The sequence below is a fragment of the Oryctolagus cuniculus genome, chromosome 1 (genome assembly GCF_051225735.1).
Source record: "Oryctolagus cuniculus isolate XC-2025 breed Fujian yellow rabbit chromosome 1, ASM5122573v1, whole genome shotgun sequence".
In the NCBI taxonomy this organism is placed as follows: domain Eukaryota; kingdom Metazoa; phylum Chordata; class Mammalia; order Lagomorpha; family Leporidae; genus Oryctolagus; species Oryctolagus cuniculus.
Genome location: NC_142867.1, coordinates 201,810,237 through 201,836,984, shown reverse-complemented (window position 1 = coordinate 201,836,984; position 26,748 = coordinate 201,810,237). Strand labels below are relative to the sequence as shown.

Genomic DNA, 26,748 nt, shown 5'->3' with positions numbered 1-26,748 from the left:
AGTTTATTATTTATTTATTTGAAAGGCAGAGTTACAGAGAGAGAGAGAGAGAGGCAGAGACAGAGAGAGGTCTTCCATCCGCTGGTTCACTCCCCAAATGGCTGCTACAGCTGGAGCTGGGCAGATTTGAAGCCAGGAGCCAAGAGCTTTATTCCAGGTGTCCCACATGGATGCAGAGCCCCAAGAACTTGAACCATCTTCTGCTGCTTTCCCAGGTCATAAGCAGAGAGCTGGATCGGAAGTGGAGGAGCCAGGACTTGAACCAGTGCCCACATGGGATGCTGGTGCCGCAGGTGGTGGCTTTACTCCCTATGCCACAGTGCTAGCCCCGTAGCCTAACTTTCAAGGTTCATCACGTCATAACATATATAAATAATTCATTCCTTTTTATCACTCAATAGTATTCCATTGTGTACAAGTATAAAGCACATTTTATTTCTGCATCTCTCAGCTGATGAACCCAGGGTTGCCGCGGCTCACTAGGCTAATCCTCCGCCTTGCGGCGCTGGCACACTGGGTTCTAGTCCCGGTCGGGGCGCCGGATTCTATCCCGGTTGCCCCTCTTCCAGGCCAGCTCTCTGCTGTGGCCAGGGAGTGCAGTGGAGGATGGCCCAAGTGCTTGGGCCCTGCACCCCATGGGAGACCAGGAGAAGCACCTGGCTCCTGCCATCGGATCAGCGCAGTGCGCTGGCTGCAGTGCGCCAGCCGCGGCGGCCATTGGAGGGTGAACCAACGGCAAAGGAAGACCTTTCTCTCTGTCTCTCTCTCTCTCTCACTGTCCACTCTGCCTGTCAAAAAATAAAAAAAAGTAAAACTGTTATAACATCTGTGCCCAGGATTTGGGGAGATGCCAAGGTTTCAGCTCTCTTGGATGTCATCAGAGGAGTGGGATCCTGGCTCTCTGACGTTTAAAGGATTTGACAAACTCTTCTTCATTGCCACCCCAGAGATACCTTCTTCTAAGAGTTTCATTGGATTTCTTTTTATTTATTTATTTGAAAGGCAGAGTTACAGAGAGAGGTAGAGATAGAGAGAGATCTTCCATCTGCTGGTTCACTACTCAAATGACTACAATGGTCAGAGCTGAGCTGATCCAGAGCTAGGAGGCAGGAGCTTCTTCCAGGTCTCCCACACGGGTGCAGGGGCCCAAGGACTAGGGCTGTCTTCTACTGTTTTCCCAGGCCATAAGCAGAGAGCTGGATCGGAAGTGGAGCAGCCGGCACATGAACCAGAGCTCCTATGGGATGCCGGTGTTGGCAGGCAGAGGCTTAACCTACTACGCCACAGCACCAGCCCCCTCATTGGATCTGGATGGTGGTCCAAGGAGTCCTGGGGAGGAGCTCAGGTTAGCAGGACAACTAGAGGCACAGGATAGGGGTGGCATGGGAGATTAGGCAGCAGCTGGTTGCCCGTGGGCATGGCAGTAGGTCAGTACCTCCCCCCGCCCCCCCCCCCCGTTTAGAGCCTGCGTGCAGGCCATCCTTTCTGCTGCTGCACCGACGTGGCTCCGTCTCTTACCTCCGTACAGCTGACAAGCCCATCTGGGATCGGTGCCTGCATCCTTCTGCCCCAGATTTGACTTGAAAATGCTCCCTTGTGCTGGGCGGTTTTCCACCCAGGTGGTGAACTTGTGAGCCTCCAAATCAGGTTCTGGTTGAATGAGTTCACCTCCTCCTCGCTGCCGGTGCACAGGTGAGCTGTGTAAAGGAAATGCTAAGTCTAGGGCCAGGGCCGGTGCTGGGCTCGTGTCTCAGCTCTGGTGCTTTCTCCTGTATGGTCCTAGGAATTCACTTTCTCGCTGGGACCCCAGTTTCATGGTCAGAAAACAGGATGGTGACTTTCTGGGCTTGTAGGGCCCCTCACAAGACCGTGCTGGGGGCTTAAGTGAGAGGAGAGAGGGGAAGTGCTTAGGAAACTGCAAGGCTCCGTGCACTCCCAGGTGAGTCTCTTTTTACAGACCAAGAAACAGGCTGCTCAGAAGGGTGCCTGTTTCTCATTAATTCAGGGTTACGCACCTGCTATGTATGTAGCTGTTTCCCCATGGTCCTCGAATGTGACTGTGGGGGTGAGCATCTGGCCCGGTAGTTAAGGTGGTTCCTAAGACTCCTGTATCCCGTCCTGCAGTGTCTGGGCCCGAGTCCTAGCTCTGCTCTCGATCCCAAGCTTCTTGCCGCTGTGCATTCTGGGAGGCAGAGGTAGTGAGAAGACCCTTCTCCTCTGCACACATGTTTGATTGACAATGCCTGTGGGGGTGCAGCTGAGTTTTGAGAACAGTCATAGTGTGTGATGATGAGGGGCAGTGCTGCTGGCCTAACGCAGTGCACCGCACAGCCTGGCCGCCCTTCATTTTCACAACTGCTTCCTATTGCAAGTGGGTAGACTGGGGATATGGCTGGGGCACGGCTCGAACATGCCACAGTCTCCTTGATGGAAAACAAGATGGTATTCCAGGGCCTCGCAGCTCTCGTGGACTGGTTCTGTTCAGATGGAAAGAGCATGAGCTCAGCTACTTGGGAGAATGGAGCTCAAATCCCAGCCATGCCATTTTCCAGTTGCCATGCAAAAATAGAGATGGCAAGGTGCTTACATCATGGGTTGCTGTGAAGGTGAAGTCAGTGGTGGAGGCTGGAGCCGCTGGCCAAGCCCTGGCGTGCAGGGGGCACTGGGGAGATGTTCCGTGGCTGCCCCTGCCTGCCGCAGAGGTGGGCGCCCCGGTCAGTAGCTGAGAGCCAAGTCCTCCTGGCTCTCTGGACCCCTTCCTGTGCTTCCGGGAGAGGGGCCCACAAGGTTTCCCTCCACTGAACAATGGCAAGGGCAGTGGCAAAGGTGAGGTTTGCTGAAGGCTCAGTCCTGAACACCGGGGCCCTCTGCCCCGCGTCTTGTCTGCCGCAGGTGTGGCCCGAAGCTCCTGGAGTCGCCCGCCACGCCTGACTGCACCGGGTGTCAGTTCGGCCTTGTCCCTGCTGCATTCCACCTTCGTATGTCAGCACCTCATGAAAATCTCCCCGTCCCGGCTTTGAATGGCCCCTTGGCTGCCTGGGAGCCAGGAGGCCGGCTCGGTTTTGCCTGTCAAATCATCCGCTTTGTCTGTCTATGGGCAGGTAAGCCGGGTCCCCTTACATAATAGCGACCGGGCCATCACTGTCAAGGCCCATTCTCCCGGGCTCAGGCTGAACAAACAGCTGTTCTGAGCCGCCAGCCCAGGCGGGCTGCGCAGCCAGCCGGGAGCTGCCATTCCCCAGCAGGCTCTGCTGACAGGCTCCCAGCAGGAGGGGCCAGGGCTGGGCTCTGACTTGCCTCTCCAGGGCGGGCGGCGCATATCCTCCTGTCTGAGTGGAGGCAGCGCTTCCCCTCAGCCTCCCACTTTCTCGCCTACCCTCGCCGGGCATGGGACACGGGAGGTGGCAAAGTGATGCGTCAAGAGTCCATCTGTACTTGGGTCCAGAGGACTTTCTACTCTGACAGGTTTCACGCTGTCCTGAACTACCAGGCGCTGGGGAGAAATTTAGAGGTCATCCAAGCTGCCTGGCAGCATCCTGTCCTCCTTTTAATAGATTCTTTTATTTGTTTGAGAGGCAGACACACACACACACACACACACTCACTCCCAAATGCTAGGCCAGGCCGAAGTCAGGAGCCAGGAACTCAGTCCGGGTCTCCCATGGAGGTGGCAAGGACCCAGCCACTTGAGCTGCCTCCTGGGTGCTCATTGGCAGGATGCTGGAATGGGAAGCAGAGCAGAGTCAGGACTCAGACCCAGACACTCTTCTCTGGGGGATGCAGACATCCAGCATCTTAACGATAGACAAGTGCCTGTCCCCGGGTTCTCTTAGTAGTAGTTTTAAAAATGTATTTGAAAAAAAAATGTATTTGAAGTTGACACGTACTAATTGTACTATATTTACGAGGTACAGTGTGACTTTTTTTTTTTTTTTAAGGGAGTATGTGACTCTTCCATTTATTTACTTGAGGGGCAGACACATGCTTGAGAAAAACAGAGAGCAAGCGCCCATTCTCTGGTTCACTCCCCAAATGCTTGCATTGGCTGGGGCTGGGCCAGGCTGAAGTCAGGAGCTGGGAATTGAATCTACTTCTCTCCTGAGTTGGTGGCAGGAATCCAATTACTTGAACTTCCACTGCTACCTCTCACGGTCTGCATTCACAGGAAGCTGGAAGCAGGATCTGCAACTGGGTATGGAATCCAGGATGTGGGACATGGGCATTTTTTTCTTTTTCTTTTTTAAAGATTTATTTTATTTATTTGAAACACAGAGTTTCAGAGAGAAGTAGGGACAGAGAGAGAGAAATCTTCCATCTGCTGGTTCACTCCCAAAAGGATCACGGTGGCCACGGCTGGGCCAGGCTGAAGCCAGGAGCTAGGAGCTTCTTCTGGGTCTCCCACGTGGGTGCAGGGGCCCAAGGACTGGGACCATCTTCTGCTGCTTTCTCAGGCCATTGCAGAGAGCTGGATCAGAAGTGGAGCAGCTGGGGCTCAAGCTGGTGCCCATATGAGACATATGAGATGCTGGTCTCACAAGCAGCAGCTTAACCCTTTATGCCATGACATTTTTTTTTTTTAAAGATTTATTCGCTGGCGCCGCGGCTCACTAGGCTAATCCTCCATCTTGGAGCGCTGGCACACTGGGTTCTAGTCCCGGTCGGGGCGCCGGATTCTGTCCCGGTTGCCCCTCTTCCAGGCCAGCTCTCTGCTGTGGCCAGGGAGTGCAGTGGAGGGTGGCCCAAGTGCTTGGGCCCTGCACCCCATGGGAGACCAGGATAAGTACCTGGCTCCTGCCATTGGATCAGCGCGGTGCGCCGGCCGCAGCACGCTGGCCGCAGCGGCCATTGGAGGGTGAACCAACGGCAAAGGAAGACCTTTCTCTCTGTCTCTCTCTCTCACTGTCCACTCTGCCTGTCAAAAAAAATTAAAAAAAAAAGATTTATTTATTTATTTGAAAGGCAGAGTTACAGAGAAGCAGAGGTGGGAGGAGGGGGAGGTCTTCCATCTGCTGGTTCACCCCCAGATGGCCCAACAGCTGGGGCTAGGCCAGGCCCAGGCCAGGAGCCTCCCCCAGGTTTCCCAGGTGGGTGCAAGGGCCCAAAACCAGAGCATCTTCCACTGCTTTCCCAGGCCAGAGCAGAGAGCTGGATTGGGAGTGGAGCAGCTGGGACTCGAACCGGCACCCACATGGGACACCGACACTGCAAACAAAGGCTTCACCTGCTACACCACAGCCCTGGCCCTCAGTTTGACATTTTAATACATGTATATAAGGTATAATGACCTGATCAGGGTCGAATCTCTTCATTTATCTGCATTACTACTTTTTGTGGTGAGAAACATGTCACGTAAAATGTGACGCTGGTGACATGGAGTACACCCACAGTGCTGTGTCACCACTGCCACCTCCTTGTCCAGCACAGAAGGAAATCCTGCCCCATTAGGCAGCAGCTCCCCAGTCCTGAACTTCGAAGACACCACAGATATTTTTATAAAATGTGTATGGGGTTTGGACCCTAAATAAAAATAATGAATAAAATAATAGACAACTCATACATTTCATTGCATTAGCTAGACATGTTCACTTTTTTAAAAAAAATTCTGTAATATTTTTGTTTCGCTCTCTCTTTTGTTCAACCAGGGATGGAATTATTGCTTGTTTCTGATCTGGCTGTGGCGTTCCAAATCCCCTCTTTTCTCCTTTTTCTTTTCTCCCTGTCTTCTCCCCTCCCTTCAGATGATTCCCCCTCCCTCCCTCCCTCTCTCCCTATCTGTACATCATCTCTTTTTTTAAGAATCTATCTATCCACCTTATTTGTCGATCTTATCTGTCAGTCATCTTTCATCCTCCTACTCTCCACCCACCCATCTCAGACTTTCTTTGTAAATTTAGATCCTTAGCTCTCTGTCCTGCTCATTAGAATCAAATGGGAAACTTTTAAAGTCTGTGGCTGGCTGGGCCCCAGCTCAGGACAGCTGACATGAGATCTCGGGTGCAGGGTCTGTGCACCTGCGTGTTTTGCCGTTCTCCTGAGTGATTCTGAAGCCCACGTTTTTTCACAGGCAGTGGCTTGTCTTCTTGTCCCTTGACAGTGTCTCCCACAGGGTGGAAGGCTGAAATTTTAGAGAAATCTGCCTCATCAGTCCTTTTGTGGGTTGAGTCATGGTGGTGTTCCAGCAAAGCCATAGCTAAACGCAAAGGCTTCTAGATTTTCCCCTGTGCTAGGTCCTGAGAGGTTTACAGCTTTGTGTTTCACATTTTGGGCTGAGATCCCTGTTGAGCTCTGCTCTGTGAGCCTTATGAGGTCTGCATCTGAAGTTGCCTTCTGCAGGCGCATGTCCGGCTGCTCCAGCTCCATGTACAAGAAGGCGGAAATGCTGCGCTCTTCGTCCGAGGCTGCTTTGTGGGGAGCAACCCGGACTGGACTGAGTTACTGGAATTAAGACTTATTCTATGCATCTGCTCTCCCACAATATGGCGCTGGGAGAGGAGAAAACAGCTTCTACGCAGCTGCGTCTTGCCAACTTGAGTGATGACCTCCAGGAGCTGCTCCTGCTCCTGATTGGAGGGGAGCAGCGTACTCGGCGTGTGGGTAGCCGAGTTGGGATTGGCGGAAGAGGACTATAAAGGAGGAGAGAAACAACATGCAGCAGGAACATCTAAGAGGAACACCTGAGGAACATCTGAGCAGCCCCCGAGAGAGCCGGCCGGCGGTGTGCCGCTCCCCCGCGGAAGTGGGGAAAGTGGCAGGGGGAACTGCCCTTCCACGGAGGTGGAAGGGACGGTAGCCAACCCGGGAAGAACCAGCAGCAAACCCGGGGAGGGCCGAGCAGACGAAAGAACAGCGCAGGGTCCTGTGTCGTTCCTCCACGAAGACGGGGAGTGACATAATGGTGCCGTGACTCGGATATGAAGCCTATGAGGGATAATGGTGCCGTGACTCGGATAGGAAGCCTAGGAGCGACACTGCTTGACTACATTGTGTGCGTTTTGTGGGCGGGGCTCTCTATTCCATCCTGCTCATCTATTTTCTCGTTCTTTTGCCAATACCACACTATCTTGCACAAGGTAGTTTATAGTACATTTTTTTTAAAGATTTATTTATTTAGGGGACCAACAGCATGGTGAAGTATGTTAATCTTCCGCCTGTGGTGCCGGCATCCCATATGGGCGCCCGTTCAAGACCCGGCTGACCCTCTTCCAATCCAGCTCTCTGGTGTGGCCTGGGAAAGCAGCAGAAGATGGTCCAAGTCCTTGGGCCCCTGCACCCGCGTGGGAGACCCGAAGGAAGCTCCTGGCTCCTGGCTCCGGATTGGCACAGCTCTGGCCGTTGCGGCCATCTGGGGAATGAACCAGTGGAAGGAAGATCTTTCTCTCTGTCTTTCCCTCTCACTGTCTGTAACTCTACCTCTCAAAGAAATAAATAAAATCTTTTCAAAAAGGATTTATTTATTTACTTGAGAGGCACAGTTACAGAGAGAGACAGACAGACAGACAGATCTTCCATCTGCTGGTTAATGGCCGCAATGGCCAGAGCTGGGCTGATCTGAAGCCAGGAGCTTCTTCTGGATATATCATGCAGGTGCAGGGTTTAAGGACTTGGGCCATCTTCCACTGCTTTCCCAGGCCACAGCAAGGAGCTAGATCAGAAGTGGAAGAGCTGGGATTCAAACCTATATGGGTTGCCAGCACTACAGGTGGATCTTTAACCTACCGAGCCACAGCGCCAGCCCTGGTAGTAAATCTTGCAGTTGGATGGTGTCAGTCCTCAGACTCTTCTTCTCTAATATTGTGCTGGCTGTTCAGGGTCTTTGGCCTCTCCACATAAACTTTAGAGTCAGCGTGTTGATATCCACAAAATCGCTTTTAGGATTGTACTGAATCCATAGATCATGTGGGTAAAAACAGTATCAAGTCTTCCTAACCAGGAACATGATTGTATCTCTCCTTTTATTTAGTTCTTTTTTATTTCTTTCATCAGAGTTTTCTTGTTTTCCTCATATAGATCTTATACATATTTTGAATTGGCTTAATTTTTTTATTTGAGAGGAAAACTGGGAGCCGAGTACTCAATCCAGGTCTCCACATAGGTAACAGGGACCCAACTACTTGAAGATCTTTGTTGCCTCCCCAGATCTACATTAGCAGGAAGCTGGAATTGGGAGTGGAATCAAGACTTGAACCCAGGGGCCGGTGCTGTGGCATAGCAGGTAAAGCCACCGCCTACAGTGCCGGCATCCCGTATGAGCACTGGTAGGAGTCCTGGCTGTTCCACTTCCAATCCCATTCTCTGCTATGGCCTGGGAAAGCAGTAGAAAATGTTCTAAGTACTTGGGCCCTTGCACCCATGTGGGAGACCTGGAAGAAGCTCCTGGCTCCTGGCTTCGTATTGGCACAACTCGCCATTGCGGCCATCTGGGGAGTGAACCAGCAGATAGAAGACCTCTCTCTCTCTCTCTCTCTCTGCCTCTCTGCCTCTCTGCCTCTCTGCCTCTCTGCCTCTCTGTAACTGTGTCTTTGAAATATAACAAGTAAAATCTTTAAAAAGGGGCCAACGCTGTGGTGCAGTGGGTTAAGCCACCGCCTGCAGTGCTGGCATCCCATATGGGCGCCAGTTAGAGCTCCGGCTGTTCCTCTTCCAATCCAGCTCTCTGCTATGGCCTGGGAAAGCAGTGGAAGATGGCCCAAGGCCTTGGGCCCCTGCACCCGTGTGGGAGACCCTCCTGGCTCCTGGCTTCAGATCAGCTGTTGTGGTCAACTGGGGAGTGAACCAGCGGGTGGAAGACCTCCTTCTCCCTCTCCCTCTCCCTCTCCCTCTCCCTCTCCCTCTCCCTCTCCCTCTCCCTCTCCCTCTCCCTCTCCCTCTCCCTCTCCCTCTCCCTCTCCCTCTCCCTCTCCCTCTCCCTCTCCCTCTCCCTCTCTCTCTCCCCCCCCTCCCTCTCTCTCTACCTCTCCTCTCTGAGTAACTCTGACTTTCAAATAAATAAGTAAATCTTAAAAAAAAAAAACTTAAAAAAAAAAAAAAAGACTTGAACCCAGGCACTCTGACATGGGATTTAAGCATCCTAACTGCTGGGACAAACAACTGCTCTTATATGTATTTTTGTTAGATTTATATCTAAGCAATTCTTTTTTAGCCTTTTTAGTTTTAATTTTTAAAAATATTTATTTGAAAGCGTTACAGAGAGAGAAGGAGGAGAAGGAGGAGAAAGAGGAGAAGGAGGAAGAGGAGAAGGAGAGAGAGAGAGAGAGAAAGAGAGAGAGAGAGAGAGATCTTCTATCTGCTGGATGCAAAGGCTGGGGGTGGGCCAGATCGAAGCCCAGGAGCTTCTTCCGGGTCTCCCACATGGGTGCAGGGGCCCATAGAGATGCCCCTTAACCTGCCAGCCCCTCTCTTTTGGTCCAATGTAAATTGTACTCTATGGGTATTTTTGTTTGTTGTGTTTTAAATTTTAATTTTTCTAATGGGGTGAAGGGAGAGAGAGCCATCTTCTAGTTCACTCTCCAAATGCCTGGAGCTCAATCCAGGTCTCTCACATGGGTGTCAAAGACCCAAGTACTTTATTTCATATTGATGGCCATGTTTCTGTGTTTCTGAGTGTAGCACATCTTTAAGTATCTTTTGCAGGGCCGGACGAGTGGCGGCAAAGTCTTTCTATTTCACCTTCATTCACAAATGAGAGCTTAGCAGGATATAATATTCTGGGCTGGCAATTTTTCTCTCTTAGCACCTGTGCTATGTCTCGCCATTCCCTCCTAGCCTGTAGTGTTTCTGGAGCAAACTGTTGAAATCTTTACTTAATGTATGCTAAACTGATCTTCTGTATATAAAGAGAATCGAAAATGAATCCTGATGTGAATGGAAGGGGAGAGGGAGTGGGAAAGGGGAGGGTTGCGAGTGGGAGGGACGTTATGGGGGGGAAGCCATTGTAATCCATAAGCCGTACTTTGGAAATTTATATTCATTAAATAAAAGTTAAAAAAAAAAAGACCCAAGTACTTAAGGCATCACCTGATTGGGAGTGGAGCCAGGACCCAAACATAGGCACGCTGGTATGGAATACAGGCATCCTAAGCAATGTCTTAACCACTGTGCCAAACACCTGTCCTGATATTGTATTTTTTTAAATTACTATTTTTTTGAAAGGCAGTATTACGGAGAGACAAAGAGATAGAGACTTTTTCTATCCACTGGCTCACTCCCCAAATGGCCACAATGGCTGCAACAGCTGAGGCTGGGCCAAGCTGAAGCCAGGGGCTTCATCTGAGTCTCTTATGTAGGTGGTAGGGACTCAAGTACTTGGACCATCTTCCTCTGCTTTCCCTGGCACATTAGCTGGGAGCTGGATCTGAACTGAAGTGAAGCAGCTGAACCAGGCTCCTATAGGATGCCAGTGTCACAGGCAATGGCTTAACCCATTGGCGCACCACATCAGCCCCTGATATTGCATTATTATTTCAAAATCCAATTACTCACTGCTGGCATATAGAAAAGGGATTGACTTTTATACATTAACCTTGTGATCTCTAACCTTGCTATAATTGATTTTTAGTTCCAGGATGTTTTTTTATTTGCCCTTTTTTTTTTTTTTTGGCACTTCATTGGGACTTTCTGTATGATCGTGTTGTCTGTTTAATTCTTCCTCCCCCTTTTTCTTGTCTCATTGCAATAACAGGGCTTCCTTTTATTGGCTTCAAATTTAGTTCTACTGTGGTCAGAGAGCATACATTGTATGATTTCTGTTCATTCTATTTGGTAAGGTAAATTACCCTTTTATTTCCTGACACAGGTGAAACACAGGTGTTTTTTTTTTTTTTTTAAAGATTTATTTATTTATTTGAAAGGCATAGTGCCATAGAGGGAAGGAGAGGGAGAGATATATGGAGAGAGAGAGAGAGAGAGAGAGAGATCAATCCTCCATTTCCTGGTTCACTCCCCAAATGCCTGCAACAGCCAGTGCTGGGCCAGGCTGAAGCCAGGAGCCAGAAACTCCATCTGAGTCTTTGACGTGGCGGGCAGAGACCCACGTTCGTACGCCACCCCCACTGCCTCCCAGGATGTGCTTCATCAGAAAGCTGGAATCAGAAGCAGAGCCAGGACTCAAACCCAGGTACTCTGGTCTTGGGTGCGGGCGTCCCAAGTGGGGATGTAACCACTAGGCCAAATGTCCCCAGAGAGTTTTCCTTTATAGCTTTATTCCACGTGGTTAGTTTGTCCTCATGTCTTCAGGGACGGCAGTTCCGTGTCAGTGATGTTAGGCTTATTTTCTGCTACACTCCCCATTCTGTCTCTCACCAGATTCAGTCCTCAGCAGCGGTTCTTGTTCTGACCCAGTTCTTGTTCTGCCCAGCATGCCCCTGCTGCTGGGCGTGTCAGCGCCCTGGACGTGTCATGTGGGCACTTACCTGTACTCATGGAAGGCTGCTTACCATGAACACCTGTGACTTTCCTGGGGACACTTTCCTATGTGACTGTGCTTAACCTGCATGTGGAATCCTCAGAAATCAAAACCACAACAGGTCGTGGAGTCTGTCTTTCAAAGAAATAAAATAAATCTTTTTTTTTTTAATTTATTTAGTTGAAAGTCAGAGTTACACACACACAGAGAGAGAGAGAGAGAGAGAGAGAGAGAGAGAGGTCCTCCGTCCGCTGGTTCACTCCCCAGTTGGCAGCAATGGCCGGAGCTGGGCCGATCTGGAGACAGGAGCCAGGAGCTTCCTCCAGGTCTCCCACGCGGGTAGGGGCCCAAGCACTTGGGCCATCTTCTACTGCGTTCCCAGGCCACAGCAGAGGGCTGGACTAGAAGAGGAGCAGCCGGGACTCGAACTGCCACCCACATGGGATGCCGGCCCTTCAGGCCAGGGCGTTAACCTGCTGCGCCACGGCGCCGGCCCCTAAAATAAATCTTACAAAAAGATTTATTTTATTTCTTTGAAAAGTAGACTTACAGAGAGAAGGAGAAACAAAGAGAAAGGTCTTCCATCTGCTGGTTCACTCCTCAAATGGCCACAATGGCCAGAGCTGGGCCCATCTGAAGCTAGGAGCCAGGAGCTACTTCTGGGTCTCCCACATGGGCGCAGGGGCCCAAGGACTTGGAACATCTTCTGCTGCTTTCCCAGGCCATAGCAGAGAGCTGGATCGTAAGTGGAGCAGCCAGGACTAGAACTGGTGCCCATATGGGATGCCGGCACTGCAGGTGGTAGCTTTACCTGCTATGCCACAGTGCCAGCCCCTGGGTTCAAGTCTTGATTCCACTCCCAATTCCAGCTTCCTGCTAATGTAGACTTGGGCCATCTTCTACTGCTTTCCCATGCCATAGCAGAGGGCTGGTTAGGGAGAGGAGCAGCCAGGACTCGTACCTGGTGCCCATATGGGACGCTGGCACTATAGGTGAAGGCTTAGCCTACTGCACCATAGTGCCGGCCCCCCATCCCTGTAATCTTAAAGGCCATGGGAGAGTAGCCCCTTTCTGGAGTGGGAAGGGTGGGAGCTGGCTGTGTGTGAGTGTGTTAGGTAGCCTTCCAGCCCTGTCTTGCTTGTGTTGAATGAATGTATCAGCCCTCAGGCTCTGTGACACACTGCTGCAGCCACTAACCGCAGCCACAACTTTGCTGCTTATTTCACTTGCATGGCTTACCCAGGTCCTTTGAAAGACCTGCAGTTTGATAAGCCCTGTGTCCCTGGCGTCAGATACAAGCACATGTGTTCCAGGTACGGGCAAGTGTGTGGAGCCAGGACTCCGGGCTCGGGGTTTACGATCTCGGATTTGTCTCCTTCCCTGTCTGAAGCCTCAGGTAGCACAGGTGGAACTGAGGCTTGGAGAGCAGCAGAGACCCGAGCTCAGGCAGCAGCTCAGGCACGGAGCTGGGTCCAGAATGCAGCCCCTTGCGACCTGGGGGCTAACAGCAAGGCTGGACAGGCGGACCCACCGAACCCTCCTGCTGGCCGTGATGAGCCTGCCCCTCTCCCTGGCCTGCCCCTCTTCTGCTCAAGCAGTCGTCCAATAGCCGAGAAGATGCTGAGGATCCGCTGCCACCCTCCACCCGCAGGCTCTTCCCTCTGCTCAGCTTCCTCCCTGTCTCCAGGCGGCTCCTTGCTTTCCTCCTGCCTGGTCCAGGCCTGCCCTCGCCCGTCCCCCTGCCTCTCCCCAGCAGCCTCCCCGACGGGCCGCCTCCACAGGGAAGCTGTGCCCCCTTCCCTGGAGCTGGTGACCGACTTGTCTGTTCTGTAGACTCAGCTGGAAGCCACTTGATGTCAGGAGTGGTGTGGACCTATGTGAAGGAGGATTTCTTTGACCATCAGTAGTCAAATGATTCAAAGCCCATCCCCCTGGAGAGTTAGGGAAATACAGCAAGAGTGACAGGCAGGATGGCCACTAATAACCCATGGGCCTCGGGATCCTACCTTTCACACCTGGCCAGGCCAGTTTTGTTTATTCAGAATATCTTTTAATTTCCATGTAAATCACATTCATCAACACCAGCCTACCTTTGGCTCTACGTCTTCCTGTCCTCTGGTTAAAAAATGAACGCTGTGGTTAGGGAGCTGCTGGACATCACAGTCTGCTGTTATTAAGAGCTGCTGTCCGGGCCAGTGTTGTGGTGCACCAGGTTAAGCCGCTGTCTACAACTCGGGCATCCTACATGAGCTCCAGTTCAGGTCCCAGCTGCTCTGCTTCCAATCCCGCTCCCTGCTAATGGCCTGGAAAAACAGGGTAGGATGGCTCAAGTGCTTGGCCCCTGCCACTCATGAGGGAGACCCAGATGGCGTTCCAGGCTCCTGGCTTCTGCCTGGCCCAGCCCTGGTTGTTGGGGCCCTTTGGGGAGTGAATCAGCAGATGGAAGATCTCTCTCTGCCTTTCACATAAAATAAGTCTTTTTTTTTTTTAAAGGGTCAACTTAAAAAAAATAAAAAGAGCTACTCTTTATCAGAGCTTCCTGTGTCCAGGAGTTCACAAGAGCCCATGATCTGATACCTCATGAAGTCCCCCTGTCAGTGCTGTTCCCCCATCATAGGTGAGGCGACAAGTCCAGAGATGTTAACTTATTCATGGTCATCTCGGAAGTGAGCTAGGGAGCTGGGATTTGAAATCAGGTCAAATCTCTTTACATTCCAACTCTTGGGTCCTCAGCTTACCAAGTGGCTCCTGGAAGCCTCTCTGCAGGAGGGGAGAGCGGGGGTCCCTGCTCCCACCTTGGTGTGCAGCAGGCGAGGGCTGCTGGTTTGAATGTGCTGCCCAGTGCCGCAGTGTTGAGGGGGCCCCCATGGACCAATGCTGTTACTGTGGGCATGGAAGTCTTATCCCAGGAGTGCATTCCTTCACAAAGATGAACTTGGCCCCCTCTTGCTTTCTCTCTCTCTCCCCCTGTGTGATGCCTTCTGCCATGGGGTTATGCAGCAAGAAGTCTCTTGCCAGATGCTGGCCCTTTGACCTTGGACTTCCAGAATTATGAGCCAATATAAATAATCTTGGTCTGAGCTGTTCTGTTACAGCAGCACAAGACAGCCTAAGACGGGGAATTAATAGCAAACTGAGACTATGGAGCCGGTCCCAGACCCCCTGCTCGACCCTAGCTCAGGATGGGACTGTGGGATATTTGCTGTCCCTCGCCAGGGCTCAGGCTCGTCATCTGTAACTTGGGATTGAAGTAGATGACCCCTGCAGGGTGCTGGGGGACGGAGAGACAGTGGGAGTAGAGGGAGGGAGGAGAGCTCCCTGAAGCCAGAGTTGGGGGAATGAGCCAAACTCTACAGGATTTCTGGTGATCTCCAGCCGATGTTCAAATCCAAGTTGTTGTCATGACACCAGGAAGGGCGGAAGTCCTCGCCAGCTCCTCTTCTCTGACCTCCTTGCTCGGGATCTCTCCTCTCAAGCTTCCCTCACCAGCCCCCCAGAGGCTCCTGTCTACTTCTCCCGTCTTCCAAGTCCCACCCACGGAGGCACCCACGCACATGCACACACACGCATGCACAGACTCCTGGGACTCACACTCCGTACCCTAGGGCCAGCCCACCCCTGCTCCCAGCAGGTAGCATCAGCAGCTCTCCCGAGTCCCTCAGCCACGCATTCACTCATTCACTCACATGTCCACGCAGCAAGCATCGCCCATGCTTTTGTTCTCCCCTTGCTGGCCTCCTTGGGCCGAACAAGTCACGCTCCCTGTCTGGGAACGGAGCTCTGCCATTGATTCAGCAAGCTCTCAGTGATGCCTTCTCAGCTGCACGCTCTGTCCCCAGATGTTCTTCCCCCTGGATGCCCTAGCATTGGATTCCCATGTCCTACTTCTAAAAATGTTCAGGGGAGGCCACCTGTGTTCCACATCTAAGTGCCTAAGTTTGATTCCCAACTCCAGCTCCTGACTCAAGCTTCCTGCTGATGCTGACCTAGGGAACAGCAATGATGGCTCAAGTACCCAGGTTCCTGCCACCTACATGGGAGACTTGGGTTGTGTCCTGGCTCCTGGTCTGGTCCCCAGCCTACCCCCAGCCATTGTGGGTTAGGGGTGAGCCAGCAGATGGGAGCTCTCTTTTTTTTTTTTAAGATTTATGTATTTATTTGAAAGAGTTACACAGAGAGAGGAGAGGCAGAGAGACAGACAGACAAACAGGTCTTTCACCTGCCAATTCACTCCCCAGTTGGCCGCAATGGCCGGAGCCGCACCAGTCTGAAGCCAGGAGCCAGGAGCTTGGGGCCCCCATGTGGGTGCAGGGGCCCAAGGCCTTGGGCCATCTTCTACTGCTATCCCAGGCCATAGCAGAGAGCTGGATTGGAAGTGGAACAGCCGGGTCTTGAACCAGCACCCATATGGGATGCCGGCGCTTCAGGCCATGCGTTAACCTGTTGCGCCACAGTGCTGGCCCAGAGCTCTTTTTCTTTCTGTCAAATAAATGAAAACTTATACAAATTGCAATTCAAATAATGCTGAATAATGCTGTTAATAGTGTACCTGTCATCCTACTGCCTGAGCTTTCAGCTTTCATTTCTCCATGAGTACTGTTATGACGATTGAAGAGTTGATTTTGCCGAACAGCAGTGTAATCAGGTGGTTAAGGGCTTGGACTTTGGGGCCATGTTTGTTGAAGTTATGCCTGCATGTCTTACCAACTGTGAGACCCTGGGTATGTTACTAAACCTCTATAGATCTCCATTTTTTTCTTAATCTGTAAAGATGGAATAATAATTCCTAACTTAAGGAATTGTCAGCTGGTGCTGCGGCTCACTAGGCTAATCCTTCGCCTGCAGCGCTGGTACTCCGGGTTCTAGTCCTGGTTGGGGCGCCAGATTCTGTCCCGGTTGCTCCTCTTCCAGTCCAGCTCTCTGCTGTGGTCTGGGAAGGCAGTGGAGGATGGCCCACCTGCATGGGAGACCAGGAGGAAGCACCTGGCTCCCAGCTTCGGACTGGTGCAGCGCACCGGCTGTAGCAGCCATTTGGGGGGTGAACCAGCAGAAGGAAGACCTTTCTCTCTGTCTCTCTCTCTCACTGTCTAACTCAGCCTATCCAAAAAAAAAAAAAAAAAAAAAAAAAAAAAAGTACCAATGAGATGGAAGGATATTTATAAAGTGCTTAGCACTCAGCACACAATGATAATGACAGCTGTAGTCAGAGTGTAGACACATTTCTATGACCCACTTTCTCTGCTTAACCTCACTTTATAGCCGTTCTCTATCTTGTCACTCATTATTTGGAATGGTCAGAGGATGGTTCAAGGAGCTTCATTATAATTAACTTAGTCATTTCCTTATTGTTGGATATTTAAGACATTTACAGTTTTTCCCAAGTATAAATCATGCTGTGATTAATATTTGGGATTAGTATTTTTTATAAATAGTGAAAAATGTTTAGCCCAACATATTTTGGTGTCAACCGCACATAAAGCTTTGTGGTAAATGTTCTTGGTGCAAAGATGGCTCAGGGCTGGCCCCTTCCTTCAGGAGTTCCCAGCCTTGAGTGGAAAGGAGGCTTGGACGCACCCATCAGAGACGTAAGCAGGGAGTAGCCCGCGCCTGAAGAGAGGACTAGGGAGCAAATGCCTGCAGTGAAGGAGGGGTGCAGAGGCGGGGCAGTATTTGGGTAGCAGGAAGCTCTGGGAAAATTCAGCCATCCATTCAGGTACGCACTGATACCCTAAGCACCTCTGTTCCTGGGATTGCATCCTGCCCATAGGAAACGAGGACTCCCAGGTGAGGTGGAGAGGCCACCGAGAGACCGAGAGCTGTTCCCAGAAGAGGGAGAACGGGTGTGAGCCCCACCTCCTGTCTTCCTCCGTGTAGGGGCTGCCCGGAAAACACTTGAACGCGCCTGGATGCCTGTGCTTGACCGGTCTGCAGCCATCTCCAGCTTCCGCTGAAGTCCCAGTGTTTGCAGGAAGGTGGAACCACTGGGAGCGTCACTCGTGTACTTGGAGGGCTGGCTGGGAGCTAGGTACAGAGTTACACATTTATTATCTTGAAAATGACAGCTTTATTGAGATGTAGCTCATGTGCCACACACTTTACCCATTTAAGGGGTCCCGGACGATGTTTTCTGGTATCTTCTCTAAACCATCACTGCAACCATAACCACAGTTACTTTTAGAACATTTTAAATAAGATTTATTTATTTGAAAGGCAGAGTTTCAGAGAGAGAGAGAGAGAGAGAGAGAGAGAATACAAATGAATATTCCAACTGCTTCATTCTCCCAAATGGCTGCAATGGCTGGGCCCGGCCGAAGCCAGGAGCCAGGAACTTCTTCTGGGTCTCCCAGGTGGGTGACAGGGGCCCAAGTACCGGGCCATCTTCTTCTGCTTTCCCAGGCCCATTAGCAGGGAGCTGGATCAGAAGTGGAGCAGCCAGGACTCACACTGGCACTCATATGGGAGGCTGGCACTTCAGGTGGTGGTTTAACTCACTTCACCACAACACCAGCCCTGATTTTAGAACATCTTTATCGTCCCAAAAAACTGTGTCTGTTAGTGTGTCCCCTCCTTTCTCCCTCACATTCTAGCTCTGGATAAGCACTTACCTGCTTCCTTTCTGTGTAATTTGCCTATTCTGGACATTTCACGTAAATAGAATCATACAACACGTGGCCCCTCATGACTGCTTCTTCCTTTCTTTTTTCTTTCTTTCTTTAGATTTTTATTTAGATTTTATTTATTAGGTTTATTATTCTTTATTAGATTTATTTTTAGATTTTATTTATTAGATTTATTTAGATTTTATTTATTTATTTGAAAGACAGTTACAGAGAGGCAGAGAGAGAGTCAGTCTTCCATCTGCTGGTTCACTCCCTAGATGGCTGCAATGGCCAGAGCTGTGCCAATCTGAAGCCAGGAGCCAGGAGCTTCTGCAGGGTCTCCCATGTGGGTACAGGGGCCCAAGGACTTGGGCTATTTTCCATTGCCTTCCCAGGCCATAGCAGGGAGCTGGATTGGAAGTGGAACTGGTACCCATATGGGATGCCAGCACTGAAGGCAGTGACTTAACCTGCTATGCCACGGCACCAACCCCGTGGCTGCTTCTTTCACTTGGAATAAGGTAATTTTTCAAAGTTCAGCCATAATTTAGTATGCATCAGTACTTCTTTCCTTTCTATTTCCATATGATATTCTGTTGTATGGATATACCACCTGTTATCTACCCACAGATCAGGTCACGGACATTTGGGCTGTTTCCTCTTTTTGACTTCTGTGAACGTTCATGTATAGGTTTTTGTGTGGCTGTATCTTTTCTTCTGTGTTAGGGATATACTCAGGACTGAAATTGCTGGATCACACGGTAACTCTGGGTTACCAGTTGAGAAACTGCCGAAGTGTTTTCCATAGTGGCTATGCCATTTTACATTTCCACCAGCAGTGTATGGGGGCTCCAGGGTGCCCACATTCTTGCCAACACCTGTCGCCTATTCCCTGTCTTAATCCCTAGAACCTGTGAATATGACCTTCTTTGGAAGAAGAGTCTTTGCAGGCAGAAGTGAGTGAAAGAGGTCAAGACGACTTCATCCTGGATGACCTGGGTAGGCCCTCAATGCAATGCAGAATGTGTTTATGAAGACGCACAGAGGGGCAGGTGTCGTGGTCCAGCAAGTTAAGCAGTCACTTGGGACTCCTGCATCCTATATCCGGGTCCTCTGCTCTGGGTCAGCTTCCCACTAGCGTGCACTCTGGGAGGCAGCAGGTGATGACTCAAGGGCTTGAGTCCCTGTCACCCACCCGGGAGATCTGAATGGAGTTCCAGACTCCTGGGTCTGGCCTGGCTCAGCCCTGGCTGTGTGGGCATTTGGGGGAGCGAACCAGTACATGAAAAATCTCTGACTTTTTCTTTGATTCATATTCTCTCTCTCTCTTTCTCCCTCCCATTCCCCCTTGCCTTTCAAATAAATAAAAACAAATAAACTTTTTAAAGAAGATTCACAGAGGAGAGATGCAGAGAGAAGTCCCTGTGAGGATGGAGGCAGAGATTGTTGGAGTAACAGCCATAAGCCAAGGAATTCTGCCACCCACCAAAAGAGGCAAGGAAGGGATTCACATTCCCCTAAAAGCTCTGGAGGGAAAATGGCCCTGCCAAACCCTGGATCTGAGACTTTTGTTATAGCAGCTGTAGGAAACTCAGTAGTCACTATCAATGCTTTTGATTGTAGCCATTCTCATGGGTATGAAGGCATTGTTAATGCATTTCCTCCCTGAACCCTTACAGAGGCCTCAGGAAGTATGTGATATCGTCTTCATAATTTTTTTTGAGAGGCAAAAGGAGAGAAAGAGAGAGAGAGAGAGACAGACAGACAGACAAAGAGCTCCTCAAGTGCCTGAATTGGCCACCAGTTGGGCCAAAGCCAACTCAATCCAATAGCCTGATTCATCACCACTGCCTTCCAGGGTCCACATTAGGAAGGTGGAAGCAGGAGCCAGAGCTGGGAATCGAACTCAGGCACCCCAACGTGTGACCTGGAGCCCTGACTGCTGTGCCAAATTCCTGCCCCTGGTCATCATTTTAACCTTGAAGAAACAAACTCAAAGAGGTAAGGGTCTTGCCCAAGGTCACACAGCTCTGCAGAGCTGGGATAGAAGTCCCACCATCAAAGTTTCCTCTAATGGTCTCCTCTTCTGCCTTTTTTATTTTATTTTATAAAGATGCATTCATTTATTTTTAAATATTTTATTCATGTATTTATTTGAGAGGTAGAGTTACAGAGAGAGGTAGAGATAGAGGGATCTTCCATCCACTGGTTCACTCCCCAAATGACTGCAATGGCAGGGTCTGGTCCAGGCTGAAGCCAAAAGCCAGGAACTCCAGCTGGGTCTCTCACATGGATGGCAGAGCCCCAAGCACTTGGGCTATCATCAGCTGCCCTCCTAGGTGCATTGGCAGGAAGCTGGATTGGAAGCAGAGAAGCCAGGACACGAACCAGCACTCCGTATGGGATGCTGGCTTGGCAAGAGACAGCTTAACCCGCTGCACCACGGTGCGGGGCCCCTCCCCTGCCCTTCTGTCTTATCCCTGGTCTCCTGCAGTGCTGACCTTGTCTCGTGTCCTGGACTTTAGAATCATCCTTGGACATGGGTCAATCTCTACCTTCAAAGAACAAAATAGTAGCCCCTGGCTTTTTCCTTCTTGTCTTTTATCTGTCATAAACTCTCTCATTAGAAACTCTTTTTAAAAAAAAAAGATTTATTTATTTATTTGAAAGGCAGTTAGAGCAAGGCAGAGGCAGAAAGAAAGAGATCTTCCATCTGCTGGTTCACTCCTCAAATGTCTGCAATGGCCAATCCAAAGCCAGGATCCAGGAGCCTCCTCCAGGTTTCCCACTTGGGTGCAGGGGCCCAAAGACTTGGGCCATCTTCCACTGCTTTCCCAGGCCATCAGCAGGGAGCTGGATGGGAAGTGGAGCAGCCGGGTCTTGAACTGGCTCCTGCGTGGGATGTCAGCACTGCAGGCAATGGCTTTACCCACCACGCCACAGTGTCAGCCACTAGAAACTCTTTTTATAATGGATTTAATTTGTTTATTTGAAAGGCAGAGTGACAAAGAGAGTGAGTGAGCGAGCTTTCATTTGCTAGTTTATTCCCCAAATGGCTGCAATTGCTGGGGCTGGACCAAGCTGAAACCAGAAGCTAGGAACTCCATCCGGGTCTCCCCACAAGGTGGCAGGAACTCAAGCACTTGAGCCATCATCTGCTGCTTCCCAGGCACATTAGTAGGGAGCTGGATTGCAAATGGAGCAGCCGGAGACTCTGATGTGGGATGAAGGCATCTCAAGCAGTAACTTAACCTGCTGGACCACAGTGCTGGCTTCAGACATCCTTATAATATCAGTCAGCTTCGAGAATGATTAAGAAGCCACATGGAGATGTAACCACATCTTTAAAGGCCTCATAAGAGCACACCTCTTTCTACGTGGCATGCTAACAGCTGCTCATGACATTGCGTGTCTACTTGTTACGTAATCAAATTAACCCTAATGAGAAACAAAGCAGAGGACACAGGAGCAGTCTAGGCAGGTGCCCTCAAGTCAGGCTAGAATCCTAGAGCTGGACAGGTTTTTCATACCTTTACCCCAAGCAGCAAGGGCACTCCCCTGTGGCATTCCTCCCACACACCTGGGGTGGCAGGGGCTCATCTTCTCAGGTACACGCCAATCTTTGAGCACCTCTCAAGTATGGGCCCAGACAGAGACGCTGGACTTCAGAGGTGGATTAATAGACGTGGGATGCAGAGTGTGGTCATATATGTGTCCTCAGCGCCCTTGACCCCAGAGTCTTTGTCCCATATTTTCTTCCTACCCTGTATCTTCATTTCTCAGGAAACTGGCTGTGGGCTCCAAGTCTTCAGCCGGCAAGCTGAGGTGTCACTGTGGTGATGTAGATTTGATGTCCATAAGGCCAAGGTTGCCCTGCTGTAGACCCGCAACAAATCAGTGTGCCTGATCACCAGGGCCTGTGGGGGAGAGACTGGGCGGCAGCCTCTGGACCCAACTCTGCCAAAGGGAGAGGAACCGCGTGAGGCTGGGATCCACTACACTTTGGAGGCCATTTTAATGGCCAGTGTCCACTACCCCCCATTATTCTGATTCTGGCCCTCTTCTCTATCCCTTCCCCCAAGTCACTGGGCTCCTGCCCCTAGCCTCTGCAGGCCCCCCCCTCCCCCGCCACCACCAGCAGCCAGAGGGACCTTCCTAGAGCACGGTCCCAACTATGACACTTTCCTCCTGGAACACCCGCACTGAGGACCAGGCTGGGAGGACCTGGCTGGCTCAGAGGCGTGGTCTTTCTCCCTTAGATGCTGGATATCTGCACTTGTTCTGACCTGAGGGGGAAGTTAAGTTTCTTCTCGTGGGACCAAGGGTCCATGTTTGAAAAATGGGGCCATGAGGAGAGGTGAGTTCGGCGCAGTCACCTTTTTGAATAAGGGCCTTTCTGCAGGAGCTTAATGGTTCCAGCTTGCCCAGGAGTCTGGGACATCCTTGCCCTGGGCCATCCCCTAGAGGTGAGTCACGGGGAAGGAGGAGATGGTTCCATTGTGGAAGGGGCCACCCACTGGGCCTTTATTATCCAGCATAATAGGAAGTAATTGCCTCCATTTATCCAGAGTCTAGTAGGAACCTGGCACCCGGGTAGGTGCCTTATCCCACTTAATCCTCCCAGGGGCATAGCAGAAGGTAGGTGGTACTGTTTACTTGTTACCAAAGAGGAAACTGAGGCTGAGAGGAAGGCAGCCCAGCTGCATTCCCTGCCTCTTGCAGTCTTACAGTGTAAGCTCTGCCTCCGGCACCCCCAGCTCTCCTGGGAGCCACTCTACCCCCTGTGTCTGCCTGTCTCCCATGGCACTTTGGCTGTGGACTGTGGACTCCTGAGTCTGCATCTGCTTCACTGGGAGCTCCTGGAGGGCAGGAGGCTGGTCCTACTGGGCTCTGTGCCCTTCCAGGAATGTGGGTTGGCTTGGCCCCCAATTTACAATCTGGGTCAAGACCCGCAGGTAACAGTGAGAGGGAAGACTAAGGTCGGCGGTGGTGACAGTAACTCAGGATCCTCACACGCACCCTGTGAGGTTGGGATAATGAGCCTCATTATAAAGTAATAAGGAAGCAATCTCCGAGAGCTTGAGTAAGCAGGTCACACCGCCGGCAAGTGGAGGAACTGGATCCACACCCTGGCCTCTCTGACTCCAAAGCCCACGTCTTTCACTGTGTCAGAGCAGAGGCCCATAATTTTAGTCTTTTGATTCCTCTTTTATACTTGTTGCCACGATCACAAACCACCTGTGAGATTAATCAATATTTTCCTTAAATCAAGTCATTAAAAGAAAAACAACAACCCATACATTCTAAAAAGAAAGCTTAGGTGGAAACCTAGTACTATTTGCCATAGTGAATTACATTAATTGACTATTATAGCAGTAAATGCGTCCCCATGCCACCCATTGCTTGGGTGGCATGCATGCCTGCCCTGGGGAACCCACACCCCACAGCCTGCATGCTTCACACTGGCCCCAGGATACCTGTTCGTTCGCTTCTTTTCTTGTTCTTCTCTCTTGTTCACTGTCCACTTGGTCACATGATGCTCAGAGCCCCGGAGGTTGTGTGTTGGAAGGGACACTGGAGAGGTTCATCTTGTGTCCGACCGAGCTTGGAATGCACAACAGGCCCACAGGAGTCCAGCGTCCCGTGGCCAGGCCCCACAGGCTTTTCCCTGTTTACATTTCCTTGTCCAGGCTGAGCCACAGGATGCCACCTCTGTTGGGGAGCAGGAAGTGTGGACTCCCAGATGCACAGGAAGCAAAGGAGAACCAAATAACAGCATCTAGAATATCTCCTCTACTCATACACAAGGATTTCAACATTTTTTGCACCAAAATATACCTTTAAAATTCCATTTTCCATGAAGTTGTTGAGGGCCCCTCAACATTCCCATGGGAGGGAGAGAAGTGAGGGAACAGAAACTCACAGATGAAAAGTCCATGAAAGCCACACAGACGGGAAGTGCTGGAGCCAAGATCTGAGCCCAGGCAGTCTGGCTCCAGAATCCATGCCTGAAACCCAAAGTGCCTCACATGCAGCCAGCAGTCTGTCTGTGCTAGCTTCCCATGACTGCTGAAAGAAATGGTTCCAGGGAGAGCCACTCAGAGGAGCCAGGATATTCCCCCTGTTAAGATCCTTCATCAATCACACCCGCAAAGACCCTCTTGTCATAGGACTATTTCCGGGTTCCAGGTGCTAGGGCATGGAAGTCTGGTCCCCTTATACCATGTGTGAGCCCTCTTACTACCTGAATTCTGGGGCTCTGGTCCTTTCTCGGAGCCCTGGCCCATTTGTCATGTTCATTTATCCTGCTGGAATTCGAGCTGCCCGTGTGCAGGATGGTAGCTGATGTATCTTCCTCTCTATAGAGTTGTTTGCACACAAATAACATCATTGTGGGAGTGATTGGCTGGAGTGAGTTAAAAATTCCTCCTTGAGGGCCACAGAAGCAGCTGTGGCAAGGGAGGAATCCGTGAATGGCGGTGCCCCAACATGCCACCCTTTTGAGCAGGAAGGGGGAGACCAGGTGTCTCCCAGGACTCATGTAGGATGGCTTTGCCCTGCCATTGCCTCATGCAAAAACATCAATGAAGTGAGAGCCAAGGAGAAAGTTGGCTGGCCTCTCACCAACGCCTCTGTTTCAGTGACTCATTCGGCAAATGATTATCGACTGTCTCCACTCAACAGTGACATCTGCAGCTGGGCAGCCAGAGCCTCAGGAGCCTTTTTTTGGTGCCACGTGCAAAGACTTTGGGTCATGCCTATGTGTGCCATCCACAGGCAAACTCTCAATCAATGCCATGTGTGAGGAGGTGGCTCAGGAGGGCTGGACTCTAGGGCTAACGCTGCTGCTCCCTTGAATAAGTCATGTGTACTCTCTCTCGAGTGTCCACACATATCTCTGTTATTGCATTTGCTTCTTATTAAACTGTGATGGTATGGTTTCTGCAGCCTCCTTGCATAGTGTGAGTGCCCTGTGGAGGGAGAAGTGTCTGTGTGAGCTCTGTGTCCCCATTCACAAACTTGTGACCTTGGTGTATCATAAACTCGTAGTGCTACTGCTACTGGTAGTAATATGATGATGTGATGATGGAAGCTCACTTACAGGGAGCGTACCATCTTAGGTACTTTCATGTTACAACTCACTTCATCCTCATAATACCTCTGGACTTAAGTACTATTATATCCACACTCAACAGAGGAGGAATCTGTTAAGTAACTTGCTCACTCACACAATGAGTAAGAGGTGGAACCAGGATTTAAGTTCAGGTCTTCTCTCCAGAGTTCATGATTTAAGCCATTTCTACAATGTGGTTTGTTTGAAGAATGGAACCAGATGAGAACAAGCCCTTCAAGGTTGCTTTAACTCCACTGCCTGTGAGCCTCAATAATGCCCCTCCTCAGATGATAAAAAGGGGCTTGTGTTCTGGTACGGCACTGTGGACTGCAGAACGCAGTACAGGGTGGGCTCCCTCGAGTGGAAGTTTGAATCCCCCAGCTCTGCCACTTCTTGCTGTGAACTGGAGAAGGGTGTTTGACCTCCCTGAATCTGTTTCCTCACAGGGCCAGAGGCCGCTGATACCTACACTGTAGAGTAGTTGGGAGGATAAGATAAAAACACAGCACACAAGAGAATACCTATGGGAAAGAGCATGCTCTCGCAGGGTCGGCTCTTCCTCTTTAGAGCCCAGCTGGGTGGGGTCAGCGCCTTAAGGACTAGCATGAGAGATCTCCATGGTGAGAGATCCAGTGAACCAGCAGGCTTCCTGCATGTGTGCCCATCACTGAGGATGGGGAGGAACACACACTGGCATGGGCAGGGATCAGGGAGTGAGGAAACATGTTCAGATTCCAGCTCTGCCATCACCTTCCTGTGAGATCGGGCAGGCTCGGCAAGTCGCCAGCCATTTTTGGTTTCCAGTTTCCCAGTTCCAAGATGAGGGGGCGGAATCTGAAGATCTCCAAGGCGCAGATGAGTGCTACCAGTCTAGAACTCTTCCAGCTAAGCTCTTCAATGAACGAAAAGTCCTTCAGTGTCCATTTCTACTAAAGGAGCAACTGTTTTCTCTTCCCCCTGGTATTACTATGTACAAGTGTCCTTCAAAAAGTCACGGAAAATGGAAATATGAAAATATGCCCATTTTCTTTTTTTAAATTTTAACTCTTGAGAGAGAGTGAGCGAGCGAGCAGGGCACTCGCATCCACTGGTTTACTCCCCAGATGCCTGCGATGGGCAGGAGACAGGGGTTGAAGCCAGGAGCTGGGAACTCAATCCAGGCCCCCCATGTTGGGGGCAGGAACCCAACTACTTGAGCCATCACTGATGCCTCCTAGGGTCTGCATTCCAGGGAGGTGGAATCAGAAACAGGGGCTGGGTACTGAACAGGTGACTTAGTTGCTAGGTAAAGCGCCTGCCCCGATCGTGCACATTTGCCATGAACTTCCTGAAGTATCCTCACATTTGAACTGGGCATCAGTGAGAAGCATCTTTACTCTAGCACCCAGGCCCCTCCTCTGTCAAGCAGGAAAGGAGCTCCAAGAGGCTCCACTAACCCAGCCAGGTTGCCTCAGGCCTGTGGATAAAAACACCCAATCAACAAACATTTATTTATTAAAAAAAAATAAAAGGCAAGTACAGAGGCGCCAGAGCAGCAAAATGAGAGGACTTGAAATCTATAATCCCACCACCCACAGGTGATAGAGCCTTCCAGATACTTCTTGTTTGCAAATTTTAATTTAAAAATTAGATGC

At 50.6% G+C, this 26,748-nt stretch overlaps 2 long non-coding RNA genes across 6 annotated transcripts; one reads left to right on the top strand and one right to left on the bottom strand.

The window, feature by feature from the left end:
• Window positions 1-2,155, bottom strand: LOC149128821 (uncharacterized). Of its 2 annotated transcripts, none has more exons than XR_016224477.1 (3): window positions 2,016-2,155; window positions 1,519-1,697; window positions 1-230 (listed from the first exon to the last, which is right to left on the bottom strand). It is a non-coding gene; the product is annotated as an uncharacterized LOC149128821 (long non-coding RNA). The 2 variants fall into 2 exon arrangements; XR_016224478.1 differs by lacking the exon at window positions 1-230 and adding an exon at window positions 1,192-1,329.
• On the top strand, window positions 1,227-25,173 carry LOC127493435 (uncharacterized). Of its 4 annotated transcripts, none has more exons than XR_016224483.1 (6): window positions 1,227-1,345; window positions 2,893-3,101; window positions 17,276-17,426; window positions 19,859-20,001; window positions 22,260-22,357; window positions 23,691-25,173. It is a non-coding gene; the product is annotated as an uncharacterized LOC127493435 (long non-coding RNA). The 4 variants fall into 4 exon arrangements; XR_016224481.1 differs by lacking the exon at window positions 1,227-1,345 and adding an exon at window positions 1,567-1,692 and having other exon boundaries at window positions 23,691-25,172; XR_016224479.1 differs by lacking the exon at window positions 1,227-1,345 and adding an exon at window positions 1,694-1,939 and having other exon boundaries at window positions 23,691-25,169.
• The last annotated feature ends 1,575 nt before the right edge of the window (window positions 25,174-26,748 follow it).